Source organism: Octodon degus, unplaced genomic scaffold (assembly GCF_000260255.1).
Source record: "Octodon degus isolate 3935 unplaced genomic scaffold, OctDeg1.0 scaffold00170, whole genome shotgun sequence".
In the NCBI taxonomy this organism is placed as follows: Eukaryota; Metazoa; Chordata; class Mammalia; order Rodentia; family Octodontidae; genus Octodon; species Octodon degus.
The window spans coordinates 600,067-616,883 of record NW_004524746.1 but is presented as its reverse complement, the minus strand read 5'-3'; the positions used below and the strand labels follow the sequence as shown (position 1 = coordinate 616,883).

At 34.4% G+C, this 16,817-nt stretch overlaps 1 pseudogene; it reads right to left on the bottom strand.

Moving 5' to 3' along the window:
• Positions 1-14,628: 14,628 nt before the first annotated feature.
• The window catches only part of LOC101578461, an 81,822-nt pseudogene continuing 79,633 nt past the window's right edge, over positions 14,629-16,817 (bottom strand).

Below are 16,817 nucleotides of genomic sequence, written 5' to 3'. Positions count from 1 at the left end.
GTCATAGAAAAGCACAGTACAATTGAGTTGCTCTCTATCTGTCCAGAAACCTATTCTTAAAATGCCATGTTTGACTGAAAAATTACATTGTCTCTACCTATTGTGATGAACCGGATTTGTTCTTTGTCTACTAATCCACTCAAATAGGAAGTTCACCCATGCAGATCTGAAATATCAAATCCCTTCTCTGCTTTAAAAGCCATATTTTCTTCAGATAGACAGATTAAACCCAACTGCATATGTTGTAGGGTAATAATAAGTTTCTCTTCTGGAGGGTTAACAACCTAAATTTGCAGACCAAAAATCAGAAAAAGGAAGAGCTGCAAGGACAGTCAACATTTTGACCCTAGTCCTTAAAGGTCAGTGAGGACTTAGGACATAGGAGAATCTGTACTGTAACATTATGTAACTCAGTTGTGCCCCAAATTTTCTGATCAATGAGATTATGCGGCCACAGAAGAATGTGATTGATGATGTAGAGTGTGCCTAAGGAGAGTCACATGGAGAGAAAACATTCTCTCAGGCTTTTACAGAGAGCAAATGGGTCAAGCAATGACTGTGACTCATCCACATGGCTCTCACTGACAAAGGATATACAAACTGCAGTATAAGGTTTCAGGTTAAATCCTGAAGGGATTTGACTGAGCTTATCAGATACAAAAGTTACATTTCTTAGTATATAGGTCTTGCTTGATCTTGGTCTTAACCATCCAGCAGAAAAGTATGAAAATGAAGTATAAAGAGTAAAGCTACATTAATATGCTGAGATGTAAAAAGCTCAAGTCAACAACTTTGGACATTGCCAATCTTACAGAAAATCCACTACTGTTATGGACTACTGGACTCTTTTGGGAGATTCTGCTGAATTCAGTCAACCAACAATATTTAAATGACAATGGAATGCCCTTCTCTGACAAAACTAACCAAAAAAGTAGGATAGAAATGAACAACCCTTATGTATCTTTATACTCATAATAGTTAGGACAGATATACAGCTCCACACTCTTAATTCAATGAATAGAGAGTATTGTTACAATAGTGTTGGAGACAGGGTATCATGTCTGCATCTTGAAAAATGAATAACCACTAAGACAACAATATGCAATGTATTAATTGCTGTAAATGTTCCAGTAACTGGTTGTGAAACTGTCTCATTGATATTTATTTCTCAATAAAATTATTTAAAAAATAAAATAAAAGTCATATTTTCCACTGCAACAGTTATCTGTGTTCTTATATTTGAAATCATTCTTTATTGTCTAATTATGAAGACAAAATGAGTTCCCAATTTTACATGCAATTAATATTGATTTAATTTTGGTTTCTATTCCATGACAGTATTCTGTTTATCACATTTAATATAATGAAGATTTCAAAGAATTTCTGTTATTCACACTTAAATCACTTCATTTAAAACAATTTAATTTAAATAAATGTAATATTTCTATAACTTGGGAAATTTATTCATGTGTATTATAAAAATATGTACTCTTAAAGAAAAAACTTAGATAAAACAAAGCTTTGTTTAGAATTTCCCGGTATGATGACTAATATGTTGTTATCAGGCTTTTGATGTTTAACTCAATTGCTTCACCAGTTAATTTTTAATTTAGTTATTACAACTGCAAGTGAAGGTCTACATGTATATAGATGGTTGAAGATTGAGTATAAGGTACAAGGACTGATTTAAGAGAAAATATATTAGGCACATCATTTATGTTATGTCTGTATGTTAATAAATCCAAAATACAGTAAAGATTTTCTAATCTACTCTGATCGTGTACAAATAATTTCATATATGTAGGTATTAGTTCCTACATAATGCAAGTGGGCAGAGGTTAGCTGTATTAAATCCTGAGGACCAACTGGACCACATTAAGTAGTGTAGAGGGGAACAATCTTCAGTAGTCCTTAAATAAAATTAAGTGGCATTTCAGCATAAACTCATCAGTGATTTTTTTGGTCAGTTTTTAAATTATGTTGCTCAGAGAAGAAGAAAATGGAAGGCTGTTTTCCTCCTCTTGACATGCACCAATTATGAATAATAATATTAAAGCAATCTTTAGAAATGTTTTGTCATTGGCTCCAATCCAGCCATGGAGAATTGAATCAGTGGCTGAAAGCATCAGTCTTTCAGTTTAGTTACTCAGAGTAATGAATTAGTAGTGTTTGGGAAGAAAAAGAATAGCTGAAGTAGCACATCATGTAACATTTGAATAACTTTATTCATTTACCATGATTTCTCATCAATGTACCATCCAGGGAGCTAATCTTTTGTTCATTTTAGTTAACAGGATAAGCCCTTTGATTTTTCTATCATTAGTTGTAAGCCAAAGATAAATCAATATTCTCAACATTGTTATAAAAGCAGCAGATATGAGTAGGAAATGTTGATTTAACATAATTTGCTTTAACATTTTTAAAAAATTCTATGACATTTCAGTTGTAAATATAAGTAATAACAAACACAGTTCTTTGATACACTCCACCTTCATATGATAATTGTAGTATTTTACATTCTTCCTGAATGTCTACATAACTCAAGATGTGTAAATTACCCTACTTAGCACAATGGCAGTTAAACTAGTTCTTGTCCCAAGAGGGAGGGCACTGTGTGCTTTGACACTGAGAAAATTAGGTCATTGTTTGTTACATTGAAATGGCTCTCATGTTTTAGCTCAAATTGAAGTTTATTACTGGATCTCAGATCTGTCAAATCCATTGCCACCATTAGCAAAGAATTTCATAACTCATGCTGTTTCCACTTATGATATATATCTTATGTATATAACTTGATGTATTAATTTTTTAATTTATACATATATTTATTTTAAAATTTGGAAGATATAAAAGTAACTTTTAATTTTAATTCTATTGAAATGGAGAAACGAATATTTGGTGACATTGACTTCTTCAGCAATTTCTTTTATTTTATTACATTGTATTTTTTAATTTTATAATTGCTGCTTGGTTGTGATTTTTAAAAATTTTTATATTTATTTTATTTTTGTTATGTATTTGGTACAGGGTTTCACTATGCGGCTCAGACTCATAGTGATTCTCCTGTTTTTCACCTCCCCAATACTGGAATTATAGTCACGTGCCACCACATCTGGACTTGGTCACTGGCTCAGTATGCCCTGTGGCAGGGTTGGCACTGCATGTGGTACTGGGGATCAAATTCTGGTCCCTGCACTTACCCAAGCAGGTGCTTAGTCTGTCGAGCTATCTCACTGGCCCCCTAGTTATGAATTTTAATACTATTACATATTAGACTATAGTTCTTTATTTACTATATTATTTCTTGCATGTTTTTGCAATAAAATGTTTAAACCAATTAATTTGAGGTAAATTGATTTTGAAATTTAAATAATAGTTTTTAATTAATACTTTAGTAATTCCAAGTATATTTTAATAAGTACAACTGGGAGCTAGAGAGGAGCTCAATTTTTATCTGGGACTGCCACTTCATTTTACCAATGAATAAATGGTGGCCTGTTTATGGTTAGGAAATTACCCAGGGATGGGCACTCTATCGGTAACAACTAACATTAAAACCCAAGTGATTATCTGGCTTGTAGAACTCTGTTAGTTAATATTGGCATTATAAAAGAATAATAGTAATAATAATAATATTAATAATAAGAAGAAGAAAAGGAGGAGGATGAGGAGGAAGATGAGGAGAAGGAGGAGGAAGAAGAGGAGGACGATGATGAAATATGTAAGATTCTGGTTAACCCTAGGAAGAAAATAAGAATGTCATAAGTAGAGTAGATAAATTTTCATTCATTCCTTGAGCAATATGTTGTCTCATGAAGTTAACCCAGGAGTGTAAAAACGTGGGAAATATTATTGCTGAGTAACCGACTGTCTCTGCAATGTTGTGAACTTTGGTTTTAACCATCACATTTTAAATGAGGGTTTGAGTTTCCTGAGACTCTCAGCAGAAATTCCTTTTTATATTTTTTTTTTCCAATTGCTAATACTTACATTTTAGTGACTATGTTATAGTACAAAGATTGATGCTAGGGCTGGCTAAATAGCTCAGCTGATTAAAATGCCTGCAAGCAGGCGCAGGGGCTGGGGGTTCGATCCCCAGGCCTGCTGTGCCAGCCCCACTCCTGGGGCACACTGAGATGTCAATTGAAACTGAGTGTGGTGGTGTGCATTTGTAAACATGAGGGGCTGTAAACAGGCTGATCACTGCCAGTCTGATCTAGTAGTAAGACCCTGAACACCCTGTAGATCCTTCCCTAAAATACAAAGAAAAAAAATTGATGTTAATAGAGTGTGATATAGTTCTTGAATACAAAAGTTTCTTCATATTTTGTTGTCTTTTATACATAATAAGGAGCATTGTTTGATAAGTGCGATTACTATTACAACAGAAGAGCATATGCATGTAAATAAAACAGAAATTTAAGGCTACATGCTTTAGTGTCATTTGGAATTTTGTTAATTGACTGTTGTTTTGAATGTTAATTTCAATTGATAACTCTTGCAAAAAAAACAAGGAAATTTTTTCTTTTTCATAAATTTAACCACACTTAAATCTTTCTGTATTCATATATTGGGCCAGCCAAATAGTTTAGCAGATTAAAGTGCCTGCAAGCAGGCCCAGGGGCTGTTCTTGATCCCCAGGTCATCCATTCCTGCCCCAGTTCTGGGGCCTGCTGAGATGGCAATTGAGACTGGGTGTGGTGGCGCACACCTGTAATCCCAGCACTTGGAAGGCTGTAAACAGGAGAATCAGTACAAGTCCAAGCCAGTAGTGGAGACCCTGAACACCCTGTATACCCTTCCCCAAAATACAGAAGAAGAAGAAGAAGAAAAAAAGAAGTCCACTCTATACTCATATATTAGTTGTACATTCTGTGTGCTTTTTGTACCTAACCTTTGAAAATTTAGCCAATACAAATTGTTTTTGAAAAAAAAAATTTTAAAAGGCTTTAGTGATCTATTTAGGTAATTTATGACTGACACATATTATGTGGAATGATAACATAATACTAATTAATTTTCCTTTTGTGAAATGCTATAAAAATTAGCCTATGATTTAAAAAAATATTGCAAGACTAAGTCAGCATACTGGCTTTAATTTCAATTTTATTTAAGAGACTATAAATATGAATATATAAAGTTATTTTGTAAGCATACTGGAAATAATAATGTTTCACACAAAGTTATTTTTATCATTATTCTTTTTGAACATTACAGATTATCATAATAGGACATTTCACACAAAACTAAGACTCAGTAAATCCAAGTTCTTGATACGTGTGTTCTTTTGAGGCTAAACTAAAATAATATTTAAGTTGCCTCCCCAAATATAAGTTCAGTGTGCTCTGAAAGAGCAAATAGCATGTTTCTATATCTGGTTGTAATGCAGTAGTTTGCAGGGATGAATGTTCTTTTTTAGAATAGGAAAAATCATTCTTTTAAAAATATCTGTTTGGTGGTGCCAATAGGGCTTGTCAGGCTAGGCGCAGAGGTGTATATGTTGCATCCCTCTGGACATTTTTCAGTTCTTCTTGTGAATACATGCAGGATGCATAGGTCAAGGGCCACTAGTAAGAGTCAGGAGATGGGGCTGGGGACATGGCTCAGTAGGATAAGCTCTTGCCTGGAAAGCCCAAGGGCCTGAGTTCAATCCCTGGAACTGAAAAAAAAAAAAAAAAAAAAAAAAAAGTCAGGAGAAATACTAGAAATTCTTGCAGTGGAGAGGTGAAAATTGAACTGTGGTATTGATGGACAAAATACAGGGAAGCCATTACCCTGATGGTTTGCCTTCAACATATTTTATCCCAGAACTCATGCAAAAATGTAATATCAATTATGACAATAATATTAGGGTTGACACTCAGTGGGAAATTTCAGATATGAGTCTGCCTTCTTTGGTTGATGAATACATTTACATAATTAATGAACTGACACGTTGTCAATGGGTTGGCTCAAGAATGACTTTGTTGCTCTACCATGAGACTATGACAGCAAGAAGGGCATCAGAACCATGACCCTTCAAGTGCGCACCGGAATGCTGAGCCATTCCTTTTCTTCAGAACTGAACCAGTCTATGACATTCTGTTATTAACAACAGAAAGCAAACTAAACTGTGTTGATAAGGAAAAGGACACAAGGTAGTGATACTAAAATCATTTTAAATCCATCACTAAAATAAACTATAACACAACTTTATGAGGCAAGAGGCTAAGAAGCCAGAAAGTTTCTAATAGACACAGCAGAGTTTTCTGGAAGATCTCATTAGAAAGAAAACAAATTAAGATTGCAGAAAATGCTAGAGTGGGGAAGGTAATGTTTTAAGATTTCATGAAGAACCATTAAATGATATACTTTAGGATGAAAGAAGCTCCAGAAGATTAGGAACCTTTAAAATAACTGTAACCAAACCTTGAGTTAGGTCAGATTCAGAATAAATTGAACCAGTGTTATCTGGTCACTGGCAGATTGAGCAAGCACTTTTGGGAGGGCAGTGTTTCATCTGCAGCCTCTACATGTCATCCACATAATATATAGACTCTAAAATTACTGCATGGTTTTAACATCAGGTATAAGAGTTGTTTAAGATATCTGAGGTTACTTTAAATATTCATTAATTTTAAAATAAAGACATCTGTAATTGGTTAAAACACAGTAATTCTAAATTTGGAAATACTCAAATGAAAATCTCAATATTGACTTCATTATCAGATGGAAAACAGCAAAAGAATATGAGGAAGTACAAAAAAGAGGAGAGAGGAGAGAGAGAGAGAGAGAGAGAGAGAGAGAGACAGAGAGAGAGACAGAGAGAGAGAGACAGAGAGAGAGAGAGATCAAAGATAACAGGAAAAGAAAAGCACAACAAATACTACAAAAAAGGATGAAAAACACAGTAAAGATTGTAAGAGCCTTAAGAGATATGGTTATTAGATTCCCAAGAGTGGATTAGAAACAAAACAGAAAATAAATTAAGTTTAGAGAACGATCTAATAATTTTCTAATAAATAACTCAGGATCAAACAAGTAGATTCAGTAAATCTATCTGGCTTTTGACTGAAGCTGAATAAATACACTCAGCTCAACACTTTGTTGGAAAACTGTTGAAAATCTAAGTTAAAGTGAGTCTAAAGCAGACTGAAAATGAAAAATACATCACCTTAGTAGTATCAAGAGTACTGAAAATTGATGTAAAGAGTAAGATATAAACCATAGAAAGATAACACAAATTTTTAATGTTTAAAAAAACAACCCTCTAGTCTTCAAAATTATCCTTCAAATGCAAGGTAAATAAAGATATTTCCAGGTATTTGACCTTGGATCATTAATTGTTATTCCTTTTTGTTTCTGTAGTAAAATATAAGCATACTGGAGTTCTTCATACCAAATCTCACCAATGGAAGGTGTGTGGATGAGAGGATTCCGGATTCTAGAAGCATATGTATAGTTGTAAAAGCAACAATTCATATAAGGTGGTTTAAGTGACAAGGATGTATGTTTTGTTATCTAGGATGACAACTTAAAAGAATTAGTAACAAATTATTATTAAGAAAGAATCAGGAAGGATCAGGGAGATGGCTCAGTGGAATAAGTGCTTCCTTGGCAGGTGCAAGGGCCTGAGTTCAATCCCCAGTTCCACCAAAAAAAAAAAAAAAATCAGAAAAATGTAAATACAAAAGGAAGATGCAATAGTACACAATGTAGCTCATCCAGAAGATCAGAAGAATTGAGGGAAAAAGAGAATAAACTTCATGACAAAAATAGAAAATCAGTAGCAACAAAGTGAATGTAAATCCTTAGACTTCACTAATTATATTCAATAGAAAACTAAATTCTCTAAGGAGCAATTTGTAGATTTTTTTTTCTTACTATATTTGGTTGTTGCAGGGTCTCATTGTGCAGCTCAGACTTGCAGTGATCTTCCTGCTTTCCGCCTCCCCAGAACTGTGAATATAGGCATGCACCACCATGCCTGGACTCTGGCTGGCTCAGTCTGCCCTGGGGGCAGGCGGGTGCAGCATGTGGTGCTGGGGATTGAACCCCAGTCCCTGGGGTTGCCTAAGCAAGTGTTTTAGTCCACTGAGCTATCTTGCCAGCCCCTTGAAAATTTTGTTTATATATTTATTTTTTACAATTTTAGCCTTAGGAGTTCCTTCTCTTATGGTTATGGGCTAAAGTGACCCCCTACAACATGCATGTTGAAGTCCTAAGCCCTAGAACCTTAAATTGTGGCTATACATGCAGATGAGGAATTTATAGAAGAAATTAAAGTTAAGATAAATTATATGAGTGGGCCTTAATCCAATCACAGTCCTCATGAGAATAGAAAATTTGGATACAGTGTAAGACACTAGAAATATACTGTGATGCTTGACTGTCAACCTGACTGACTTGGGAGCTTCTTAGAGGACTGCTAAAGTACATACCTGGCTTTGTCTCTGTGGGTCATGGAGGTATGACCGTATGATCTAAATCTTTTCTCTGTGTCTCTCTTACTGGTGCTGTTTCCTTGTTCTGCTTACTTGTTACAATAAATTAGGCTCCTATGCTTCCCCTCATCTTTCTGCCAAGATATTTCTTACTTGGAGCTGCCTTACCATGGGCCAAATCCCCTGAAACTGTGAGTCAAACTGAACTTTTGTGGGTTTTTTTTTTTTTCCTTTTTGAGACGGAGTTTCGCTATGCAGTTCAGACTGGCCTTGATTTCCCTCTGTAGCCCAGGCTGGTGTTGAAATTGCAATAATCCTCCTGCCTCAGCCTTCTGACTTCTGGGATTACACTGATCTTTATATTATGGATTTTGGGTATTGTATCCTAGTGATCAAAATCCTCACTAGAACATGGACACACAGGTGGAAAATCATGCTAACAGTAAAACAGTTAAGTATCTGGAAACTAAGAAGAGAAGTCTCAGAGGAAACCAATCCTCTTGGCACCTTGGTCTTGGACTCCCAGCTTCCAGCATTAGGAGAAATACATTTTTTGTTGTTTAAGCTATCTAATCTGAAGAATTTTGTCATACCCAGTCATGCAAATGAATACATACTTACACCCAGCAAGAAATAATTTCTTTTTCCTTTGAACCCCAAAATTAACTCTGCTATATTTTTATAGATTATATATTCTTATAATTGTTTTTAAAATTCAGGTATCTTTTTCATAAATTAGACAATGCATACCTATTTTATGAACAATAGTTTTTTTTACCTGATTCTTGTATATTTATTTATTAATTCTTCATGTAAAATTACTACTCAAAAGCATTTGCTAAAGGAATAAATGAGTGAGTCCCTATAACTTGGTAATTAATATGAGTATTTTAAAATATGACTACAGTAAAACAGAATGGACCCTAATAAAATAATAAATACTAAGCAGGGTTGAAAAAGACACTTGTGACATTTTTGATACTTAAAGACATTTTTAATGTTATCTGTATACAATTTTTATTTTATTGGAGCTATCAATTAGTATTGATTTTTATTTTTAGAGAGCCCCATAAAACACAGTATAAAGTTTTGCTCTTTCTTATCAATAATATTGACCAGTCTGCATGTAGTTCTTTAAATAATTCAAAGATCTTAGAGGTGCTTTTAAAATGGTTTTCCCAATTGTTCTGTGAGATAGGTAGGCAAGTATATTTTCCATTTTGGAGGACAGTGCTATGAATTGAAGGCTTTGAGAGATTTGCTCAGAGTGAAGGAAGTTAATGACATAATTTTCCCCAAAATACTGATCACCTGTTATACCCCTCCATTTAAGAAAAATCAACTTCAGTGTTAAAAAATGCAAAATAAATTTGGATTAATGATAAATGAAAATGAGATGCTCACAGTGCTTTTTCCATTATGATACTTTGATTTGTCAATAAGTCACATTGTACTGCTAAAGTGCTTGAATGTTTTCTGTGTCTGAAAAATATTCCCAAATTTAAATACTGCATTTCTCTGACTAAAGCTATGGGAGTGTTGATGAAATTCTTTGCTTGTATTTGACAAAATCTGCATGGACCATTTGTGATTATCAGTTACATCAACATTAACACACATTCAAACACAGCTATGTAAAAATATTAACTAATAAGCACTCAGACAAAGGTCTTTTCTCTAGAATTTGTAAAGAACTAAAATATATTATGGCCCCAAAATTTAAAGACCCAGTCCAGAAATGGGCATCCGAGATGAACACACACTTCTCAGAGGATGAAATTATAGAAACGAATAAATAGATAAGAAAAAATGCTCCACATCACTAGCCATCCATGAAATGCAAATTAAAACAACACTGAGATACCATCTCATCCCAGATAGAATGGTTATCATAAAGAAATCAACCAACAACAAATGTTAGAGGGGCTGTGGGGAAAAAGGAACCCTTCTCCACTGCTGGTGGGAATGTAGACTGATGCAACCATTATGGAAATCAGTGTGGAGACTACTTAAAAAACTAGGACTGGAAATCACATTCAAATCAGCTATCCTCCTACTGGAAATTTTCCTGGAGGAACTGAAAATGTCACATCATAGTGATATATGTGTGCCTATGTTTATAGCAGCACAATTTGTAGTAGCCATATCAATTTGTGATAGCCAAATCATGGAAACAACCAAGATGCCCATCACCTGAGGAATGGATAAAAAAGATGTGGTATGTTTATACAATGGAGTACTACTCAGCTATAAAGAATGATGAACTTGAAGCCTTTATAAGTGGGTACCACTTGAAGATATACTCATAAGTGAAATTAACCAGACCCACATGTGTAAACATCATGTAACCTCCCTAGTGTAAGAACTCAAAAGAAGAAATAAAAATAGAAAGGTATAACACAATTAAAAGGAAAGCTAGAATTTAAGAATTAAGCAACAAAGAGAGGTCAAGGAGAAAAGCTAGGAAACATGACAGGGCAAAACGATACATTTATATGTACAAGATGGTTAACACAATGATCTTGAGAATTTTCAGCAGGTTTTTGAAACTAGCAGTTAATTGGTAGGATTTTCATCCTGACTAACTATATATATATGCTGACACCTGTGAAATAAGCAACTGCACTGAAGATAGCAATGTGTAATACTAGGGTCATGCTTGGAATGCTGGTCATTCTGACATACTGCTTGTCATGTCATGTCAATTACTGCCATAATGTCTCAAATAAATGTTTGTTTAAAAAAAGGGTAATAAATGAAAACAAGAGACGAGAAAAAAAATGTCATAGGATTGTCCTGCTACAATGCTGTATATGGTTAGATTTCTAAATTTCTGTGTAAAGATATGTAATTATTTATTTCTATTTTATAAAAAAAATTTCTTTTTTTCCTTCACATTCTGTAAGGATTTAAAGTTTTAACATATCAATACTTGATGGAAAATACCTGTTCCATGTTATGTCTAAGATCTTTGACATTCAGACAGATAGGCTCAACTGCCTATGTTATAGAGTAATAATATTATTAAGCTTCTCTTCTGGAGGGTTAGCAACTTAAGTTTGCATACCAAAAATTAGAGAAAAAGAAGAGCTGCAAGGACAGCCAACATTTTGGCCCTAGCCTTTCAAGGTCAGTGAAGACTAAGGACATAAGAGAACCTGCACTTAAAGTCCTGTAACTCAGTTGTGCACCCAATTTTCTAATCAAGGAAATTATGGGGCCACAGAGGAAAGTGATTGATGATGTAGCATGTGCCTAAGGAGAGTCACATGGAGAGAAAATATTCTCTCAGGCTTTCACAGAGAGCAAATTGGTCAAGCCATGGCCATGACTCATCCACATGGCTGACACTGACAAAGGATCTACAAAGTGTGGTACAGAGTTTCAAGATAAATCCTGAGGAGATTTGACTGACCTTGTCAGATACAAAAGTTACATTTCTAGGGGCTGGGGAGATGGCTCAGTAGAATAAGCACTTCCCTGGTCAGCACAGGGGCCTGAGTTTGATCCCCGGTTCCGGAAAAAAAAAAAAAAGTTACATTTCTTGTTATGTAGGTCTTGCTTTATCTTGCTCTTAACCATCCAGCAGAAAAGTATAATGACGAGGTGTGAAAAGTAAAGCCATGTTAATATGCTGAGCTGTAAAAAGCTCAATTCAACAACTTCTGACTTTGCCAGTCCTACAGATAACCCACTATTATGGACTACTAGATATATATTGGATTATTTTGCTGAATTCTCACACCTACAATATTTGGATGGCAATGGAATACCCATCTCTGACAAAACTAAACAAAAAAAAAGAAGGGAGATACTAATGAAGGACCATTTTGTATGTGTATATAGAAAATAGTTAATATAGATATATAGCTACTTTCTCTTAATTCAATGAGAAGAAGATTTGTACTAATAGCGTTTGGACAAGATATCATGTCTGCATCTCGTACTATGAATAACCACTACGAACACAACAATATGCAATGTATTAATCATTGAAACTGTCCCACTAATTGGTTTTGAAACTGTTTCATTGCTATTTATTTCTCAATAAAATCAATTAAAAGAAAAAAAAAACAACTAGGAGCCAAGGAGATGGCTCAGTGGAATAAGCACTTCCCTGGCAAGCACAAGGGCCTGAGTTCAATCTCTGGTTCTGAAGAAAAAAACTGAAAAACACAGCTATGTACAACTGCCCTTTCTCCGGGCAACTTTAAAAAAGCCTCAATATAATTAAATATTACAGTTCATATGGTTAGATCCAAAGAATGTTTGAGGAGTACAAAAATGTTACTTTTATTTTTATTTTTATTTTTTTAAAGTTCAGAAGTGTTTTCTTTTCGCGAGGGGTGCTGGCTCAGGAATGACTTCAGGACAGGTGTGGGGAATCGAACCACAGCATCCTGATTGCTTTGTTTAAGCAGTCACTTAAACAACTGAGCTAATGGGCAGGCCCCCCTGTTATTTTTAAATATTATCAGAACATGTATATTGAGGCTATATCTCATCTCTTTATGACAATAAAATATAAAATGTTTTAAATGATTAATAAAGAAAAAAGTACAGTCTTGGGAAAATGCAGATAATATGTTCCCTGTAACTATGGTCACCTGTGATGCTCTGATTACTTATTTCTTCTTAACCTTTGCACTACTCATCATATCTTTGAGAATCTATGCCTTGTTTATAAATACTATACTAAGGGCTTTGTCATAGACCAGAGGAAAGAAAACCACATGAGACACACAAAATATAGCACATCTTTTTATGCCTCAAGTGACTTACTTTCTTCAGTGAATCTTCTTTAGGTGTCTGCCTTTCGCCATTACTATAGACAAATGAGTCCTCTATGTATGGCAATTATTTTACTCACTGTTTCTTTTTAAATCTTTTTGAATCATACGTATCTACCTCTCACACAGAATGAGCCCAAGGCTTTAAAAATTTAACTTCTTGTGAGCTCTTGAGTTGTAAGTGAACTAATTAATTTCGCAGGAAGGTGACAGTGGTCCTGTGGAGTTTTTCCCATGTAGATTATATATATGTTTAATAAACTCTAAAGGGCTAATTTTTAGTGAGAAAAAACACAATTAAATATTCCAGATATTTAAGAAATGGTATTACCAGCAACACTGTATTTATGTCTCAGTAAAAACAGCTAACATTTTGACTTTGACATCACATTAAGTAATTATATTTTGCCTTTAGGGATGGAAGAATCAGAGGCTCTGAGGAACAATATAATTTTGATTTATGTAATGTAGTTTTCAGTCCAGTTGTCTAAAGGAAAAAAATATGTAGTGTTCAGGAGTCTACACTTTTTTTTTTTAAAAAAATCACTTTTTAGAGGGCTATATTCCTAAAATCAAAATTTATGTAGATAATCAGTTTTTTTAAAATATCTTTTTATTTATTTGGTACAGGATCTCACTGTCTCACCATTTATTTGGTGCAGGTCAGACTCATAGTGATCCTCCTGTCTCAGCCTTCCTAGTGCTGGGATGACAGCTGTGCACCACCACACTCAGTTTCAGTAGCCACCATGGTGCACTGTGGTTATAGGACTGGCATGGCATGCGGAACTGGGGATCAAACCCAGGTCCTTGTGTTTGCTAAGCAGGCACTTAGACTGCTAAGCTATCTCCCCAGCCCTAAATATCAATTTTGAATACATAGTTAATTGGAAGTGATTATGTGAACAGTGATTTCAATCATCACTGGCGGATTGTTCAATCCTTAATACAAAGGAGAGCAAGGGGAAAAGTGACTGTCATTCATTCAGCCTAGAACCCCAAGTGTCGCTACTCTGAGGTACACTGTTATCCCATTGATCCCTTCCCCTATCCCTTCTGCATGTGGCAAAGACTTTGGCTGTGTAACTGACTTGATCCAACATCTAAGTGGCCCCAGACTCTAATCTTAAATTTACTTTTCTACATTTGATCTTTATTTTTCCCATTAAATCTCCCAATAACCTAATTTTTATTTGTTCTTGTGCCAACATTCAGACTATTAAATATTTTTCATTTTATGTCTTAAAATTATTCCATTTATGTATTAAAGTTTAAATAAGTTCCATGAATACTAATGATATAGCTCAGCAGCAAAACACCTGCCTGTGACATCTTGAGTTGCATTCCTGGTACCATAAAACAAAATAAAACAGAAACCCTAACCAAATACCATGACTTATTATGCTTGATCTTATTTAAGGGTAACTGGACACAGAGTAAGGCCACACAGTTGAGATGTAGTAGTGTGGACTCTGTCTCTGGACGACATCAGACTGTATTTGAGCGTATGACTGGGTGGCATATAAGCTGTAAACAAGTAGAGGGGTAAAGAATTATATGGATATTGGGAACAATCGATCTTTTCACCCTACTTTTTTGAATGGGTCCTCCTGTGGGAGGGAATTTTCACTATTGCATTAGAATGAAAAGTGAAGCTAGCATACATGTTAAGTACGTGTTAATTGTAAGAAGACATCTGCTGTGGCACAAAGGGTTCTTTTTCTCTAAGTTGAATTTAGATTTTCTAGTGGAATTTTGTCTTTGCTTCTTCATTTTGAAATAATGAACAACAAAATTTAAAGCAAAGATACAGAACCAGTAAAGCCCTCTGTCTAGTTAATATCTCAAGTTAATTACTGCTTAGTTCCTCTATCCTCAGGAGAGATAGTGGATAATATTGCTCTATTGATTGGTAAGACAGAGCCTTTGGATATCTGAAAAATCATGCTATACTTGGTAACTCCTAATGTTTTATTTATTTTTTTGTGGAACTGGGGATTGAACTCAGGCCTTTGTGCTTGCCAGGTAAGCAGTTATTCTACTGAGCTATCTCTCCAGCCCCCACTCCTAATGTTTAAAATAGCCTTTAAAAATTGCATTAGAAAATACAAGAAATAGCCCGTTGTTACAATGTTTACTATATGTAAATATTTTCTATTTGCTACTATTCTCAATGAATTTCATTTCGGAGAATGCCACTGTCTTATCAGTAGAACACAGTTGTTATTTGACATCTAAACAGTAATCAGGCTTATTTAAATAAGATTTGATTTTTTATGTATTATAAGAAGCAGAGCTGTATTACTTCTATTTCTGTGTTTTATGAACAGTTCCACATTTTAAAATGTAATTATTTGACATATAAAAACATTCATCCATGTTATGCTTAGGGATGTAATAACAAGCTGTCATAATAAGGTGGTTTATGGACAATAATTCTTCACTTCTCACAACTCAAACTGCAGCAGTTTTGAGATTGAGTCAAGGTTTGTCGTGTCTTGTGGAGAGTACATATCTCAAGTGTCTGCCCATTACAGAGGGGTATGGGAATGTCACTTGGACAGCAACACCACTTACTAGGCCTCCACTATCATAATCTAATTGTCTTCTAAGGCCCCACTTCTCAATATCATTTCTTCTGAGACTAGGATTTCAGTTTATAAATTTTGGAAGATATAAGTATTTAGACTATAGCTCACATTATTAATTTATTTTCCATAGAAAATTGGGGAGGTGGGCCAGGGAGATGGCTCAGTGGAATAAGCACTTCCCTGGCAAGCACAAGGGCCTGAGTTCAACCCCCGGTTCCACAAAAAAAAAAAAAAAAAAAAAAAAAAAAAAAAAAAAAAAAAAAAAAAAAAAGAAAAAGAAAAAGAAAAAAGAAATGAAAACTGGGGAAGTGATAGGATATCTGATCTCTGTACAGTGATAACAGAAATTAAAGAATTTTCCAATTCTCTATAAGATAAGCTATACTATCTAATGTATCAAATTCATTAATTTTCTTAAGAGATATACTTATTGCATACAGATCTACTTATCTATCTATGCTTGCTTGTTTGTTTTACTAGAGTTAAAAATTTTATTGTTGCCTAATGACTCCCTGGCTTCTCCAACTCCTGAACTCTTCAATGCTCCTGTTTCATTGTTGGACCAGAGAATTGGCATTTACCCAATAAATCTGTAGGGCTCACAGCACTGAGCCCTTTTAGAATCCATGCTACTGTAATCAGCAAGGAATTTAAGTAATTATATTCTCACTACATGAAGAATTTGATTGTTTCCTCATTGATGCCATACTTTTTCTTTTTTTCTAAATTTATGTTAAGGGTACATCACAATAATTGAAAAAGTATTTCCATTATGTATTAAAGGCTAACAAAAGAATAAAATTCATAAAGATAACTATAATTAAAAATTGTTATGCTGTCTATTGTACCTGGGAGCACTTTTCTAGTAATGGTATAAAACATTGAACAAATTCATATCAATAAAATTAAAAATTTTGTGAATGTATTCAATTTTCTCAAGTCTTATAGATTAAAATAGTTATATAGCTGTAGTTATCTCTCTGTGTCTCTCTCTCTGCATCTCTGTCTCTGTC